The 16300-nt window shown below is 41.0% G+C and overlaps 1 long non-coding RNA gene and 1 pseudogene across 2 annotated transcripts in view; one reads left to right on the top strand and one right to left on the bottom strand.

The window, feature by feature from the left end:
* Positions 1–16300, top strand: part of LOC139033124 (uncharacterized) — a 99120-nt gene that overhangs the window by 11877 nt on the left and 70943 nt on the right. The gene's annotated exons all lie outside the window — the stretch shown is intronic.
* LOC110139557 (Krueppel-like factor 4 pseudogene) lies at positions 13001–14409 on the bottom strand (annotated as a pseudogene).

Below are 16300 nucleotides of genomic sequence, written 5' to 3'. Positions count from 1 at the left end.
TTTTTTTTTCATTTATTTTTATTAGTTGGAGGCTAATAACGTTACAATATTGTAGTGGTTTTTGTCATACATTGACATGAATTAGCCATGGATTTACATGTGTTCCCCATCCCGATCCCCCATCCCACCTCCCTCTCCACCTCATCCCTCTGGGTCTTCCCAGTGCACCAGGTCCGAGCACTTGTCTCATGCATCCAACCTGGGCTGGTGATCTGTTTCACCCTAGATAATATACATGTTTCGATGCTGTTCTCTTGAAACATCCCACCCTCGCCTTCTCCCACAGAGTCCACAAGTCTGTTCTATACATCTGAGTCTCTTTTTCTGTTTTCCATATAGGGTTATCATTACCATCTTTCTAAATTCCATATATATGTGTTAGTATACTGTAATGGTCTTTATCTTTCTGGCGTACTTCACTCTGTATGATGGGCTCCAGTTTCATCCATCTCATTAGGACTGATTCAAATGCATTCTTTTTAATGGCTGAGTAATATTCCATGGTGTATATGTACCACACCTTCCTTATCCATTCGTCTGCTGATGGGCATCTAGGTTGCTTCCATGTCCTGGCTATTATAAACAGGGCTGCAATGAACATTGGGGTGCACGTGTCTCTTTCAGATCTGGTTTCCTCAGTGTGTATGCCCAGAAATGGGATTGCTGGGTCATATGGCAGTTCTATTTCCAGCTTTTTAAGAAATCTCCACACTGTTTTCCATAACGGCTGTACTAGTTTGCATTCCCACCAACAGTGTAAGAGGGTTCCCTTTTCTCCACACCCTCTCCAGCATTTATTGCTTGTAGACTTTTGGATAGCAGCCATCCTGACTGGCATGTAATGGTACCTCATTGTGGTTTTGATTTGCATTTCTCTGACAATGACTGATGTTGACCATCTTTTCATGTGTTTATTTATTTATTTATTTATTTTGCCATCTGTATATCTTCCTTGGAGAAATGTCTGTTTATTTCTTTGGCCCATTTTTTGATTGGGTCATTTATTTTTCTGGAGTTGAGCTGGAGGAGTTGCTTGTATATTTTTGAGATTAATCCTTTGTCTGTTGCTTCGTTTGCTATTATTTTCTCCCAATCTGAGGGCTGTCTTTTCACCTTGCTTATAGTTTCCTTTGTGGTGCAAAAGCTTTTAAGTTTCATTAGGTCCCATTTGTTTATTTTTGCTTTTGTTTCTAAAATTCTGGGATGTGGGTCATAGGGGATCCTGCTGTGATTTATGTCGGAGAGTGTTTTGCCTATGTTCTCCTCTAGGAGTTTTATAGTTTCTGGTCTTACATTTAGATCTTTAATCCATTTTGAGTTTATTTTTGTGTATGGTGTTAGAAAGTGTTCTAGTTTCATTCTTTTACAGGTGGTTGACCAGTTTTCCCAGCACCACTTGTTAAAGAGGTTGCCTTTTTTCCATTGTATATCCTTGCCTCCTTTGTCGAAGATAAGGTGACCATACGTTGATGTATTTATCTCTGGGCTTTCTATTCTGTTCCATTGATCTATATTTCTGTCTTTGCACCAGTACCATACTGTCTTGATGACTGTGGCTTTGTAGTATAGTCTGAAGTCAGGCAGGTTGAGTCCTCTGGTTCCATTCTTCTTTCTCAAGGTTACTTTGGCTATTCGAGGTATTTTGTATTTCCATACAAATTGAGAAATTATTTGTTCTAGTTCTGTGAAAAATACCGTTGGTAGCTTGATAGGGATTGCACTGAATCTATAGATTGCTTTGGGTAGTATAGCCATTTTGACAATATTGCTTCTTCCAATCCATGAACACAGTATATTTCTCCATCTGTTTGTGTCCTCTTTGATTTCTTTCATCAGTGTTTTATAGTTTTCTATGTATAGGTCTTTTGTTTCTTTAGGTAGATATACTCCTAAGTATTTTATTCTTTTTGTTGCAATGGTGAATGGTATTGTTTCCTTAATTTCTCTTTCTGTTTTCTCATTGTTAGTGTATAGGAATGCAAGAGATTTCTGTGTGTTAATGTTATATCCTGCAACTTTACTGTATTCATTGATTAGCTCTAGTAATTTTCTGGTAGAGACTTTAGGGTTTTCTATGTAGAGGATCATGTCATCTGCAAACAGCGAGAGTTTCACTTCTTCTTTTCCTATCCGGATTCCTTTTACTTCTTTTTCTGCCCTGATTGCTGTGGCCAACACTTCCAAAACTATGTTGAATAGTAGTGCTGAGAGTGGGCACCCTTGTCTTGTTCCTGATTTTAGGCGAAATGCTTTCAATTTTTCACCATTGAGGGTAATGCTTGCTGTGGGTTTGTCATGTATAGGTTTTATTATGTTGAGGTATGTTCCTTCTATTCCTGCTTTCTGGAGAGTTTTAATCATAAATGGATGTTGAATTTTGTCAAAGGATTTTTCTGCATCTATTGAGATAATCATGTGGTTTTTATCTTTCAATTTGTTAATGTGGTGTATTACATTGATTGATTTGTGGATATTAAAGAATCCTTGCATTCCTGGGATAAAGCCCACTTGGTCATGGTGTATGATTTTTTTTAATATGTTGTTGGATTCTGTTTGCTAGAATTTTGTTAAGGATTTTTGTATCTATGTTCATCAGTGATATTGGCCTGTTGTTTTCTTTTTTTGTGGCATCTTTGTCTGATTTTGGAATTAGGGTGATGGTGGCCTCATAGAATCAGTTTGGAAGTTTACCTTCTTCTGCAATTTTCTGGAAGAGTTTGTGTAAGATAGGTGTTAGCTCTTCTCTAAATTTTTGGTAGAATTCAGCTGTGAAGCCATCTGGTCCTGGGCTTTTGTTTGCTGGAAGATTTCTCGTTACAGTTTCGATTTCCTTGCTTGTGATGGGTTTGTTAAGATCTTCTATTTCTTCCTGGTTCAATTTTGGAAAGTTATACTTCTCTAAGAACTTGTCCATTTCTTCCAAGTTGTCCATTTTATTGGCATATAGCATATAGCTAGTCTCTTATGATCCTTTGCATTTCAGAGTTGTCTGTTGTGATCTCTCCATTTTCTTTTCTAATTTTGTTAATTTGGTTCTGCTTCCTTTGTTTCTTAATGAGTCTTGCTAATGGTTTGTCAATTTTGTTTATTTTTTCAAAAAACCAGTTTTTAGCTTTGTTGAGTTTTGCTATGATCTCTTTAGTTTCTTTTGCATTTATTTCTGCCTTGAATTTTAAGATTTCTTTCCTTCTACTAACCCTGGGATTCTTCATTTCTTCCTTCTCTTGTTGCTTTAGGTGTAGAGTTAAGTTATTTATTTGACTTTTTTCTTGTTTCTTGAGGTAGACATGTAATGCTATGAATCTTCCCCTTAGCACTGCTTTACAGTGTCCCATAGGTTTTGGGTTGTTGTGTTTTCATTTTCATTCATTTCTATGCATATTTTGATTTCTTTTTGGATTTCTTCTATGATTTCTTGGTTATTCAGAAGTGTGTTGTTTAGCCTCCATATGTTTGAATTTTTAATAATTTTTTTTCCCATAATTGAGATCTAATCTTACTGCACTGTGGTCATAAAAGATGACTGGAATGATTTCAATTTTTTTGAATTTACCAAGACTAGATTTATGGCCCAGGATGTGATCTATTCTGGAGAAGGTTCCGTGTGCACTTGAGAAAAAGGTGAAGTTGATTGTTTTGTGGTGAAATATCCTATAGACATCAATTAGGTCTAGCTGGTCCATTGTGTCCTTTAAAGTTTGTGTTTCCTTGTTCATTTTCTGTTTAGTTGATCTATCCATAGTTGTGAGTGGGGTATTAAAGTTTCCCACTATTACTCTGTTACTATTAATTTCCTCTTTCATACTCATCAGCATTTGCCTTACATATTGCGGTGCTCCTATGTTGGGTACATATAAATTTATAATTGTTATACCTTCTTGGATTGATCCTTTGATCATTATGTAGTGTCCTTCTTTGTCTCTTTTCACAGCCTTTATTTGAAAGTCTATTTTATCTGATATGAGTATTGCGACTCCTGCTTTCTTTTGGTCTCCGTTTGTGTGAAATATTTTTTTCCAGCCCTTCACTTTTAGTCTGTATGTGTCTCTTGTTTTGAGGTGGGTCTCTTGTAGACAGCATATATAGGGGTCTTGTTTTTGTATCCATTCAGCCAGCCTTTGTCTTTTGGTTGGGGCATTCAACCCATTTACATTTAAGGTAATTATCTATAGGTGTGCTCCCATTGCCATTTACTTTGTTGTTTTGGGTTCACGTTTATACAACCATTCTGTGTTTCCTGTCTAGAGAAGATCCTTTAGCATTTGTGGAAGAGCTGATTTTTGGTGCTGAATTCTCTCAGCTTTTGCTTGTCTGTAAAGCTTTTGAGTTCTCCTTCATATCTGAATGAGATCCTTGCTGGGTACAGTAATCTAGGTTGTAGGTTATTCTCTTTCATTACTCTAAGTATGTCCTGCCATTCCCTTCTGGTGTGAAGGGTTTCTATTGATAAATCAGCTGTTATCCTTATGGGAATCCCTTTGTGTGTTATTTGTTGTTTCTCCCTTGCTGCTTTTAATATTTTTTCTTTGTATTTGGTCTTTGTTAATTTGATTAATATGTGTCTTGGGGTGTTTCGCCTTGGGTTTATCCTGTTTGGGACCCTCTGGGTTTCTTGGACTTGGGTGGCTATTTCCTTCCCCATTTTAGGGAAATTTTCAGCTGTTATCTCCTCGAGTAACTTCTCATGGCCTTTCTTTTTGTCTTCTTCTTCTGGGACTCCTATGATTCGAATGTTGGGGCATTTCACATTGTCCCAGAGATCCCTGAGGTTGTCCTCATTTCTTTTGATTCTTTTTTCTTTTTTCGTCTCTGCTTCATTTATTTCCACCATTTTATCTTCTACCTCACTTATCTTATCTTCTGTCTCCGTTATTCTACTCATGGTTCCCTCCAGAGTGTTTTTGATCTCATTTATTGCAGTATTCATTTTTAATTGACTCTTTTTTATTTCTTCTAGGTCCTTGTTAAACATTTCTTGCATCTTCTTAATCTTTGTCTCCAGGCCATTTATTTGTAACTCCATTTTGTTTTCAAGATTTTGGATCATTTTTATTATCATTATTCTAAATTCTTTTTCAGGTAGATTCCCTATCTCCTCCTCTTTTGTTTGACTTGGTGGGCATTTTTCATGTTCCTTTACCTGTTGGGTATTTCTCTGCCTTTTCATCTTGTTTATATTGCTGTGTCTGGAGTGGGCTTTCTGTATTCTGGTTGTCTGTGGCTCCTTTTTATTGTGGATGTTTCACCTAGTGGGTGGGGTTGGACGATTGGTTTGTCAAGGTTTCCTGGTTAGGGAAGCTTGTGTCAGTGTTCTGGTGCATAGAACTGGATTTCTTCTCTCTTTAGTGCAATGGAGTGTCCAGTAATGAGTTTTGCGATGGGTCTATGTGTTAAGTGTGACTTTGGGCAGCCTGTATGTTGACACTCAGGTTTATGTTCCTGCGTTGCTAAAGAATTTGCGTGGTATGTCTTATTCTGGAGCTTAGTGGCTCTTGGGTGGTGGCTGGTTTTGGTTTAGTTATGGAGGCTTTTGGATGGTCTCTTATTCCTTAATGTTCCCTGTAGTCAGGAGTTTTCTGGTGTTCTCAGGTTTCGGGCTTAAGTCTCCTGCCTCTGGGTTTCAGTTTTATTCTTCCAATAGTCTCAAGACTTCTCCAACTATACAGCACTGATAATAAAACTTCTAGGTTAATGGTGAAAAGATTCTCCACCGTGAGGGACAACCAGAGAGGTTCACAGAGTTACATGAAGAATAGGAGAGGGAGGAAGGAGATAGAGGTGAGCAGGACGAGAAAAAGGGGGACTCAAGAGGAGAAAGACAGATCTACGCAGTTATCTGTTCCCAAAGTGTTCTCTGTAGCCCAGAAACCCACAAAGATTCACAGAATTGGATCGGGAAGAGAAGGGGAAAGAAGGAAATAGAGGTGTTCTGAGGTAGAAAACAGAGAGTCAAAAGTGGGAGAGAGTAATCAACACACTCCTGAGTAAAAATGGGAACTGAATATTGGATTCTTAAATGTCCAAAATTTATATCACATACTGAGAAACAAAGATTAAAAATCTAGCGTAGAGGTTAGACTCTTTGAAATACAATATTTAAAAACAAAAACCAAAACACACAAAAGATTTAGAAATATATATGAAGTTTGGTTTAAAAATAGGCTTTCTCTCTTTTTTTTTCTCAAGGTTATAGTGAAATAAAAATGAAAATTAAAGAATAATAGAGAAGTATTAGAGGACTTTAAAAGGAAATAGGAGAGAAAAACAAGAAAAATTTAAAAAAAGAAAAAAAATTTTTTCCCTAATTAAAAAAATCGTAAAAATATATGAAAATGAAAGTTGAGGAGTAATGGGGGAGTAATAGGGAATTTTAAAAGAAAATAAAAGAGAAAGAATTAAAAGAAAAGGAAAGAAAAAATTTTTTTTAATTAAAAAAATATACATATATATCTAGGAATTTCTCTGGAGCTGTTGTGGTCGGTGTAGGTTCAGTTCAATTTCAGATAGCTCCTCTTTCCAGCCTAAACTTCTCGATATCTGTAAGGCCCCTTCCAGTGTAGTCGGTGTTACCTTCAGGGATTTTAATCTGTTGCACCGGTCCTTTCTGAAGCGGTTCCCTTTGTTTATTTGGCTTCTGTTTGCCGTCTCTTCGGTGTCTAATTTCCACCCTGACACAGGCGGGCGGAGGTGATCTCTTATTTAGGTTCGCTAGTTCAGTTCAGTCCTGCTACGGGGAGGGCGGGGCGCTGCAGACAGATATCACTGTGTGTGGATAGCACTCACCATGTTCCGGCCACACTGGGTTTGCCCCGCTCACGGGTGTCTGTGCTTTCCCCGTCTACACTGCTCAGGCTCCCGGCTGCTCTATATGGAGCGGGCCCAGCGTTGAGTGTGGTTCCAGTTTTCGGGTTCTCCACAAAAGCACAGATTCGGTTGCGCCTGCGTTTTGTGCCTTCCCCGGCCTGAGCGGCTCGGGCAGCCAGGGGCTTGGGCGCACTCTCCCCGGGTGCGGCGCGCCTTTTCCCTCTGTGGCCCCAGCATGCTCCGGTCGGGTGCCTGCTGCTTGTGTTTGTTCTCAGGAGCTGGCCTCTAGCCGCGACCCTCCCTGCGACGGATGTCGACCATCCAGAATCTCAGGAAGTCTTTAGATAGAAACCGAAGAACTGTTTGCAGTGTGGGAGGGGGTGGCTTCTCTGGGGCTGAGTTTGCCCCTTTCCCCTCCCCCCTGCCTCCTACCTCCAGCGGGGATGGGCCGGCTCTTCTCCGGATTTTCTCAGTCCCTTTGTTTTGCGAACAGCCGGCAGTGTGTTCGGGCTGGTTAATTTTCTCCCTTGCTATCCAATAGTTTCAATTTCAATTTTTTTGAATTCACCAAGGCTAGATTTATGGCCCAGGATGTAATCTGTTCTGGAGAATGTTACGTGTGCACTTGAGAAAAAGATGAAATTCATTGTTTTAGTGTGAAATATCCTATAGATATCAATTAGGTTAACTGGTCCATTGTATCATTTAAAGTTTGTGTTTCCTTGCTAATTTTCTGTTTGGTTGATCTACCCATAGGTGTGAGTGGGTTATTAAAACCTCCCACTATTATTGTGTTACTGTTAATTTCCACTTTGATACTTGTGAGCATTTGCCTTACATATTGCAGTGCTCCTATGTTGGTTGCATATATATTTATAATTGTTTTATCTTTTTTGGGGGGATTGATCCTTTGATCATGATGTAGTTTACTTCCTTGTCTCTTTTCATGCCTTTATTTCAAAGTCTATTTTATCTGATATGAGTGTTGCTACTCCTGTTCTCTTTTGGTCTCCATTTGCATGAAAAATCTTTTTCCAGCCATTCACTTTCAGTCTGTATGTGTCCCTAGGTTTGAGGTGAGTCTCTTGTAGACAGCATATATAAGGGTCTTGTTTTTGTATCCATTCAGCTGGTCTTTGTCTTTTGGTTGGGGCATTCAACCCATTTACATTTAAGGTAATTATTGATAAGTATGATCCCTTTGTGATTTACTTTGTTGTTTTCCGTTTGAGTTTACACACCTTTTCTGTATTTCCTGTCTAGAGAAGATCCTTTAGCATTTGTTTAAGAGCTGTTTTGGTGGTGCTGAATTCTCTCAGCTTTTGCTTGTCTGTAAAGCTGTTGATTTCTCCTTCATGTTTGAATGAGGTCCTTGCTGGTTACAGTAATCTGGATTGTAGGTTTTTCTCTTTCATCCCTTAAAGTATGCCCTGCAATCCCTTCTGGCCTGAAGAGTTTCTAGTGAAAGATAAGCTATTATCCTTAGGGGAATCCCTTGTGAGTTATTTGTTGTTTTTTTTCTTGCTGCTTTTAATATCTGTTCTTTGTGTTTGATTTTTGTTAATTTGATTAATATGTGTCTTGGGGTGTTTCACCTTGGGTTTATCCTGTCTGGGACTCTCTGGGTTTCTTGGAATTGGGTGTCTATTTCATTCCCCATTTTAGGGAAGTTTTCAACTATTATCTGAAGTATTTTCTGATGACCTTTCTTTATGTCTTCTTCTTCTGGGACTCCTAAGATTCAAATGTTGGGGCATTTGACATTGTCCCAGATGTTTCTGAGGTTGTCATTTCTTTTACTTCTTTTTTTCTTTTTTCCTCTCTGCTTCATTTATTTGCATCATTCTCTCTTCCACCTCACTTACCCTATTTTCTGCCTAAGTTATTCTACTCTTGGTTCCCTCCAGAGTGCTTTTCATCTCAGTTATTGCATTATTCAGTATTGATTAATTTTTTTTATTTCTTCTAGGTCCTTGTTAAACATTTCTTGCATCTTCTCAATCCTTGTATCCAGTCTGTTTATCTGTAACTCCATTTTGTTTTCAAGATTTTGGATCATTTTTACTATCATTATTCTGAATTCTTTTTTCAGGTAGACTCCATATCTCCTCTTCTTTTGTTTGGTATGGTGGGCTTTTATCATGTCCCTTTACCTGCTGAATATTTCTCTGCCTTTTCATCTTGTTTAGGTTGCTGTGTTTGGAGTGGCCTTTCTGTGTGCTGGAAGTTTGTGGTTCCTCTTTATTGTGGAGGTTCCTCCCTGTGGGTGGAGTTGGACGAGTGGCTTGTCAAGGTTTCCTGGTTAGGGAAGCTTGCATCAGTGTTCTGGTGGGTGGAGCTGGATCTCTTCTCTCTGGAGTGCAATGAAGTGTCCAGTAGTGAGTTTTGAGGTGTCTATGGGTTTGGTGTGACTTTTGGCCACCTGTATTTTAATGCTTAGGGTTATGTTCCTGTGTTGTTGGAGAATTAGCTTGGTATGTCTTGCACTGAAACTTGTTGGCTCTTGGGTGGAGCTTGGTTTCATGGTAGGTATGGATGCTTTTGGGTGAACTCTTGTTAATTAATGTACCCTGGAGTCAGGAGTTCTCTGGTGTTCTCAAGTTTTTGATTTAAGCCTCCTGCCTCTGGCTTTCATTCTTCTTCTTACAGTAGCCTCAAGACTTCTCCATCCATACAGCACCAATGATAAACCATCTAAGTTAATGGTGAAAAGATTCTCCACAGTGAGGGACACCCAGAGAGGTTCACAGCGTTACATGGAGAAGAGAAAAGGGAGGATAGAGATAGAGATGACCAGGAGGAGAAGAGGGGGAATCAAACGGAGAGACAATATAGCCAGTAATCAATTCCCTCTTTACTCTCCAGCCTGGAACACTGAAAGAGTTTCACGGAGTTACACTTAGAAGAGGAAGGAAGGATTATAGAGGTGGCCAGGAGGAGAAGAGGGGGAGTCAAAAGGAGAGAGGCAGATCTAGCTGATCAGTTCCCTGGGTGTTCTCTACAGCCTGGAACACCCAAAGAGATTCACAGAGTTGGGTAGAGAAGAGAAGGTGGAGGGAGGAGATAGAGGTGACCTTGGGGAGAAAAAGGAGAGTCAAAAGGGGGAGAGAGCAATCAAGCCAGTAATCACACTCCTAACTAAAAATGGGTACTGAAAATTGGAATCTTAAAGGTACAGAATTGATAACAAATACCAAAAAGCAAAGATTAAAAATCTAGAGTAGAGGTTAGACTCTCAAAAATACAATATTTAAAAAAAAAATCACAAAAATTATAATATATATATATATATATATATATATATATGAAATTTGCTTTAAAAATAGGGTCTTTTTTGCAAGGTAATAGTAGGTTATAAAAATGAAAATTAAAGGAGTAATAAAGAACTTAAAAATTTTTTAAATGGAAAAATGGTAATAGTAAAATATATCTAGGAATTTCTCTGGAGCTGTTGAGGGCAGTGTGGGGTCATTTCAGTTTCAGATAGTTCCTTGTTCCAGCTTATACTTCTTCTCAAGGTCTATAGTCCCTTTCCATTGTAGTCAGTGCTAACTACAGGGTTTTAATCTGTTGTACCTGTCACTTCCAAATAAGTTCCCTCTTCTTACTTTTTTTGGCTTCCTCTGTTTGCAAGTCTCTTCAGTGTCTAATTTCAGCCCTGACACAAGAGGGCAAAGGTGGTCTCTTATTTAGGTTCACTTGTTCATTTGTGCTGTGGGGAGGGAGGAACACTACAAACAAATATCACTGGCATGTGTGGGGAGTGCTTGCAGTGCCTGGGCCACACTGGGTTTGCCCCTACTCACTGGCACATGTGCTTTCCCATTCTACACTGCTCAGGCTCCAGGTTGCTCTGCAGGGGGAGTGTCTAAAGCAGGCCCTGGGTTGTGTGCACTTCCCAGGTCTAAGCCACTCAGGTTCAGGTTGTCTAGTACTCCACAAAGGCACAGACTCGGTTGGGCCTGCATCTTATGCCCTTCACAGATCCGAAGAGCTCAGGTGACCAGGTGCTTGGCGAGTGAACTCTCCCGGGTGGATTGTGCATCTTATCACCTCCCTGGTCCCAGCCTCTCGCTTTCCTGGGTGCACAGCGAGAGTGCTCTCTCAGGTGTGCCATTTGTCTTCTCTTCTGAGCTGATTTCTGACTGCAACCTTCCTGGAGAATGTCAACCGTCCAGGATCCCAGGAAGACCTGGTTAGCAACTGGGAGCCTGCTCCCAGTTTGGTGGAGGATGCCATCTCTGGGGCTGAGATTGCCCCTCGCCTTCTGGCTCTGGCTGTCACCTGCCTGCCTCTCTGCCTCCAGCAGGGGGAGGGACCAGTCTGCAGCCAGCTAGCTCTGGTATGCGCTCAATCCTTTGTTCTGTGAGTGGGCCAGGCTGTGCCTTAGAGCTTTTCACAGGAAAGTTCTATCTATCTATCTATCTATCTATCTATCTATCTATCTATCTTTTTTTCTCCCTCTGGCTATCCCACAGTTTGGTTTGCTATCTCACATTAGCTCCCTCAGATTATCCTCAGGACATTCAGGCCTGGTCCTTACCCAAAGCATGCAGCCCACGCCTCCCTGTTCAGCCCTGCTCACTGCTGCAGGACACAAGCATCTGGGCTACTTATCCGCTGGGAGTTGTGGTTAGGTGTGTAATCTGTGGGTTTTATGTTTTTATTTTCCTCCTGGTTATGTTGCCTTCTGAGATTCCAAAACTCCCCACAGACCCACCAGTGAGAGGATTTCCTGGTGTTTGGAAACTTCTCCTTCACGACTCCCTCCCTGGGATGGGTCTCCATCCTTAACTCTTTTGTCTCTCTTTTTATCTTTTATATTTTGCCCTACCTCCTTTCAAAGAGAATGGGCTGCCTTTCTGGGTGCCTGGTGTCCAGCATTCAGAAGTTGTTTTGTAGAATTTACTCAGCGTTCAAATGATCTTTTGATGAATTTGTGGGAGAGAAAGTGGCCTCCCCATCCTATTCCTCCACCTTCTTAGGACCACCCCCTGTATGATCTTTTTAATGTGTTATTGGATTCTGTTTGCTAGAATATTTGAAGATTCTTGCATCTATGTTCATCAGTGACATTCACCTGTAATTTTCTCTCTCTTTTCTTTATTTTCTTTTTTTTTTTTTAATTTTTTGTGGCATCTTTGTCTGATTTTGGTATTATGGTGATGGTGGCTTTGTTTGGAAATTTTCTTTCCTCTTCAATTTTCTGGAAGAGTTTGAGCAAGATAGGTGTTAGCTCTTGTCTAAACTTTTGGTAAAATGCACCTGTGAAGCCATCTGGCCTTGGGCTTTTTTCTTTTTATATAAAATATTATAGGTTTATTTAAACTTGATTCTCATCTTGAGTATGCGAAATATGAACTCTACAAAATGTTAATTTTTTACTTTGCAGTTTACAAATATACAAAATAGAAGGTTGCTTAAATTTATATTACATATTTATTAAGGCAAGGAACTATATTAAAAATTTGTTCTGTTTAAGGTATACTTGGGAATAAACCATTGTACATATTATTGCACATCTGAAACCACAGTGTGTAACAGACTGTCTGTATAAAAAGATTTAAAGTAAACCAAGTGTATTTCTCTGACTTAGGCCATGAATGTAGCTCTGAAGGCAAAAGTAGGTTTTCCTTGTCAAAGAATATAGCAGTTTGTGAACTCTGGCTTCACTTGGTACCTTTAGAACCAAGACTTAACAAGCATCATCGTTTAGGCTATTAAAAGCATTTTCTGTACTTGAATTTCATCCTTTTCTTCTAAGGTCATAATAATGGCTTTTAGAATGCAAGGAGAACACAACATGATGTTTGTTCTTATATTACATTGAACCAATTCAGTGGGTTCTGGTCTTCCCTCCCCTCAACTCTCAAATCTAATTTATATCCTGATATCCACAACTTCCAGTCGTCTCTTTGGCATTTCATAAGTCCAGGAATATACATTCAAGTTGGATTTAGAATTGGAATGATAGAAGATCCAGCCACAGACCCTATCTGTTTTTTTGCTTGTTTGTTTGTCTTTTGGTTTCCTACTGTCTCCTGATTATCCATTCACAAGTTGACTGGTTGGGAACTTGACCATGATTATAGTGCTTTCCAGCTGGGTTCCTCTCCTCACCAGGAAGACAATATGAAAGGTTAAAAATACTGAATTCTCTTCTGACAGTGTGGGTCACATCCACTGTTTGGGGGATTTAAAAGTGCCTTTTCATGTGTAAGGTGAGGTGGTCAAACCTTGAGAATATCCCATCCCATTCTGGCACTGGAAGGGGTCATGCCCGGTGTGTTTGCAGTAGTGCCTGGTGAGTTCATCTGAGTGGGCAAACTTCCACCCACAGTCATCCCAGTTACAGTGGTAAGGTTTCTCACCTGTGTGGGTGCAGAGGTGTGCCTTGAGATGAAAACTCTTCATATAGGTTTTGCTGTAGCCTCTGTAATCACAAATGTGAGTGGCCATAGTTTTCTGGGGCCACAACCTTCTCCCCTTCTTTGGCTTGGACTCTTCTGGCATGTAGGAGCTGGGTGGTTTGAGTTCTTGGTAATGGAGCAGTGGGACTTGTGGCTGCATCTTGTCAGGCAGAAAGGAAGGGTGGTTGGGCCTGGGGTGGGGATGGAAGCCAGGGGCGGGGTGGGGAGGGAGCCAAAGGATAGGATGACAGTCTCTGCTGCTCAGCAGCTCCTGCGCACCCTGGATCAGAGTAGTCCTGCTGAGGAGCTGCCACCCCAGGGGAAACTCATGCACATGTGACTGGTGGCCATTGCTGAGAGGGGTCCAAGCAGGAGGAGAGAGCCTCATGCTTGAACTTAGGGTGTATGCACAGTGGCCCACTGCGATAGGGCACCGCCACCACCACCAGGTGGCTGCCATCTGGGCTGCTTTTGCTAACACTGATGACCAACGGGCTGCCCTACTCCTGCCCTGAGTGCCAGGAACACTCAGTGATGCCTTCAACACAAATTTGCTCATCAACCTGCCAACCTGCTGACTGCAGCTGCTGTGGCGGAATGTACACTGGGTCCAATTCAGGCTGTGGGAGCTAGCTGCCAGAGAGCCTCATTTCACTGATGTCTGCCAGGTTGAAGGGAGTGTTGGAGGGGGTGCAGACTCACCACCATAGAGGAGGCTGCCACTGGAGCTGCCTGGTGCCATACTTGTCCTGATTGGATAGCTGAAGATGCAGGTGGAGGGCACCCTGGCAGAACTGCTACTCATTGGGGAGGACAAGGATGATGCTGATGAGGACACCATGGCGGCCACTGACTCCTGATGCGACAGTGAGTTGGAGAGGATAAAGTTCAGGTCCTGGAAATCACCGAACTCCTCCGTCTCCCTCCAGGGTAGGAGAGCCGCGTTGCTGCTGCCACAATCCCCACTAACTCTGCCACTCTCCAGACTGGTGGCCGCAGTCACTGCCGCCTGGTCATAGGGGAGGCTAGAAAGCATCAGGGGAAGTCGATTCACGTAGGAGAGCTCTTGCTGTCAGTAGCTATTTGGGGCAACTGCTGGACACAGTGTCTTCTCCCTTCCTGCTGGGCTGGACTTGAATGTGGAGGACAGGAGCAGCACGTCACTGACAGCCATGTCATACTCACCAAGTAACTGCCTCACTAATGCAGGGGCCCAAAAAGCCCTTGGAAGTCCAAAGCAGTGGGGGTACCTGAACCCCAAAGTCAACAAAGAGGAAAAGAAGACTTAGAAATGAAGCCAAAAACAAAAACCCCCAATTGCCCAAGACCCTTCTTCCTTGGAATAAATATAAAAGCCTTTTCTAAAGTTCCTTTGTGTACAAAAGTTCTTAGAAAAGTTGTAAACTCATAAACATAGACAAGCAGCAAGACAAATAAGTAGGTCTGGTGGGCAAGCTGTGCCGTCTTCGAACCAGCAGCATCCCCCGCCGCTTTTGCCATCATCTCGGCCATCACCATGGGCACTGGGGCTGTGACAGGCAGGCTGTGATGCCAGGTGAGACTGGCCATGGCAGCAAGGATCCATGGACGGGGTGGTGGTGTGAGGCATGGGATATGGGGGGCTGCACCAGGCACCTGCGACCATGGATACTGGCCAATGGCAGGTGGCTGGGTGGGGGTGAGGGGGGTTGAGGGGCAGGGAGGGACATTTGGTGGCTCCTGCCTCTGGGGGCCACAGACTCTGCTATCTGCACACTTGCAGCTGCAGTCCCTCTCTCAGGGAACTACCAGGCTTTTTTTGTTGTTGTTGGAAGATTTTTATTACAGTTTTGATTTCCATGTTTGTGATTGGAAATAAAAGCAAAAATAAACAAATGGTCTGTTCATATTTTCTATTTCTTCCTGGTTCAGTTTTGGAAGGTTATGCTTTTCTAAGAATTTATCTATTCTTCCATGTTATTCGTTTTATTGCCATATAGTTGCTCTCTTATGATCCTTTATATTTTTGTGTTGTCTTGTAACTTCTTTTTCATTTCTAATTTTATTGAGTCTTCTCACTCTTTTTCTTGATAAGTCTGACTTATGGTTTGTCAATTTTGTTCACATCTTTGATAAATCAGCTTTTAGTTTTATTGATCTTTTTCTATAGTCTCCTTCATTTCTTATTCATTTATTTCTCCTCTGATTTTGGATTTTAGAGCCCCCAAAAATAGCCTGTCACTGTTTCCACTGTTTCCCCATCTATTTCCCATGAAGTGATGGGACCAGATGCCATGATCTTCCTTTTTTGAATGTTGAGTTTTAAGCCAGCTTTTTCACTCTCCTCTTTCACATTCATCAAGAGGCTTTTTAATTCTTCTTCACTTTCTGCCATAAGGGTGGTGTCATCTGTATATCTGAGGTTATTAATATTTCTCCAACAACCTTGATTCCTGCTTGTGATTCATCCAGCCTGGCATTTCACATGATCCTGTTACCATTTAATTTATTGTTTGGTTTTTTTTTTTTTTTGGTCAGTCTTTTCTGTGGTTTCTGTCTAGAGAAGTTCCTTTAGCATTTGGTGAGGAGCTGGTTCGGTAGTGCTGCATTCTCTTGGCTTTTGCTTGTCTCTAAAGCTTTTATTTCTCCTTCAAATCTGAATGAGATCCTTGCTGGATAGAGTAATCTTGGTTGTAGGCTTTTCCCTCTCATCACTTTAAGTATGTCCTGCCATTTTCTTCTGTCCTGCAGGGTTTCTGTTGAAAGATCATCTGTTAGCCTTATGGCGATCCCCTTGTATGTTATTTTTGTTTTTCCCTTGCTGCTTTTAATATTTGTTCTTTGTGTTTAACTTTTTTTGTTTGATTAATATGTGTTTTGGAATATTTCTCCTTGATTTTGCCCTGTATGGAACTCTCTGGGCTTCCTGCACTTGGGTGGCTATTTCTTTTCCCATTTTAGGGAATCTTTGATTATAATCTTCTCAAATACTTTATCATGCTCTTTCTTTTTGTCTCTTCTGAGATACCTATGATTCAAATGTTGAGGCTCTTAAACTTATCCCAGAGGTCTCTGAAGCTGTCCTCATTTATTTTCATTCTTTTTTT

This window comes from Odocoileus virginianus, chromosome X, assembly GCF_023699985.2.
Source record: "Odocoileus virginianus isolate 20LAN1187 ecotype Illinois chromosome X, Ovbor_1.2, whole genome shotgun sequence".
Lineage (NCBI taxonomy): Eukaryota > Metazoa > Chordata > Mammalia > Artiodactyla > Cervidae > Odocoileus > Odocoileus virginianus.
This window is presented reverse-complemented; position numbering and strand designations above follow the sequence as displayed.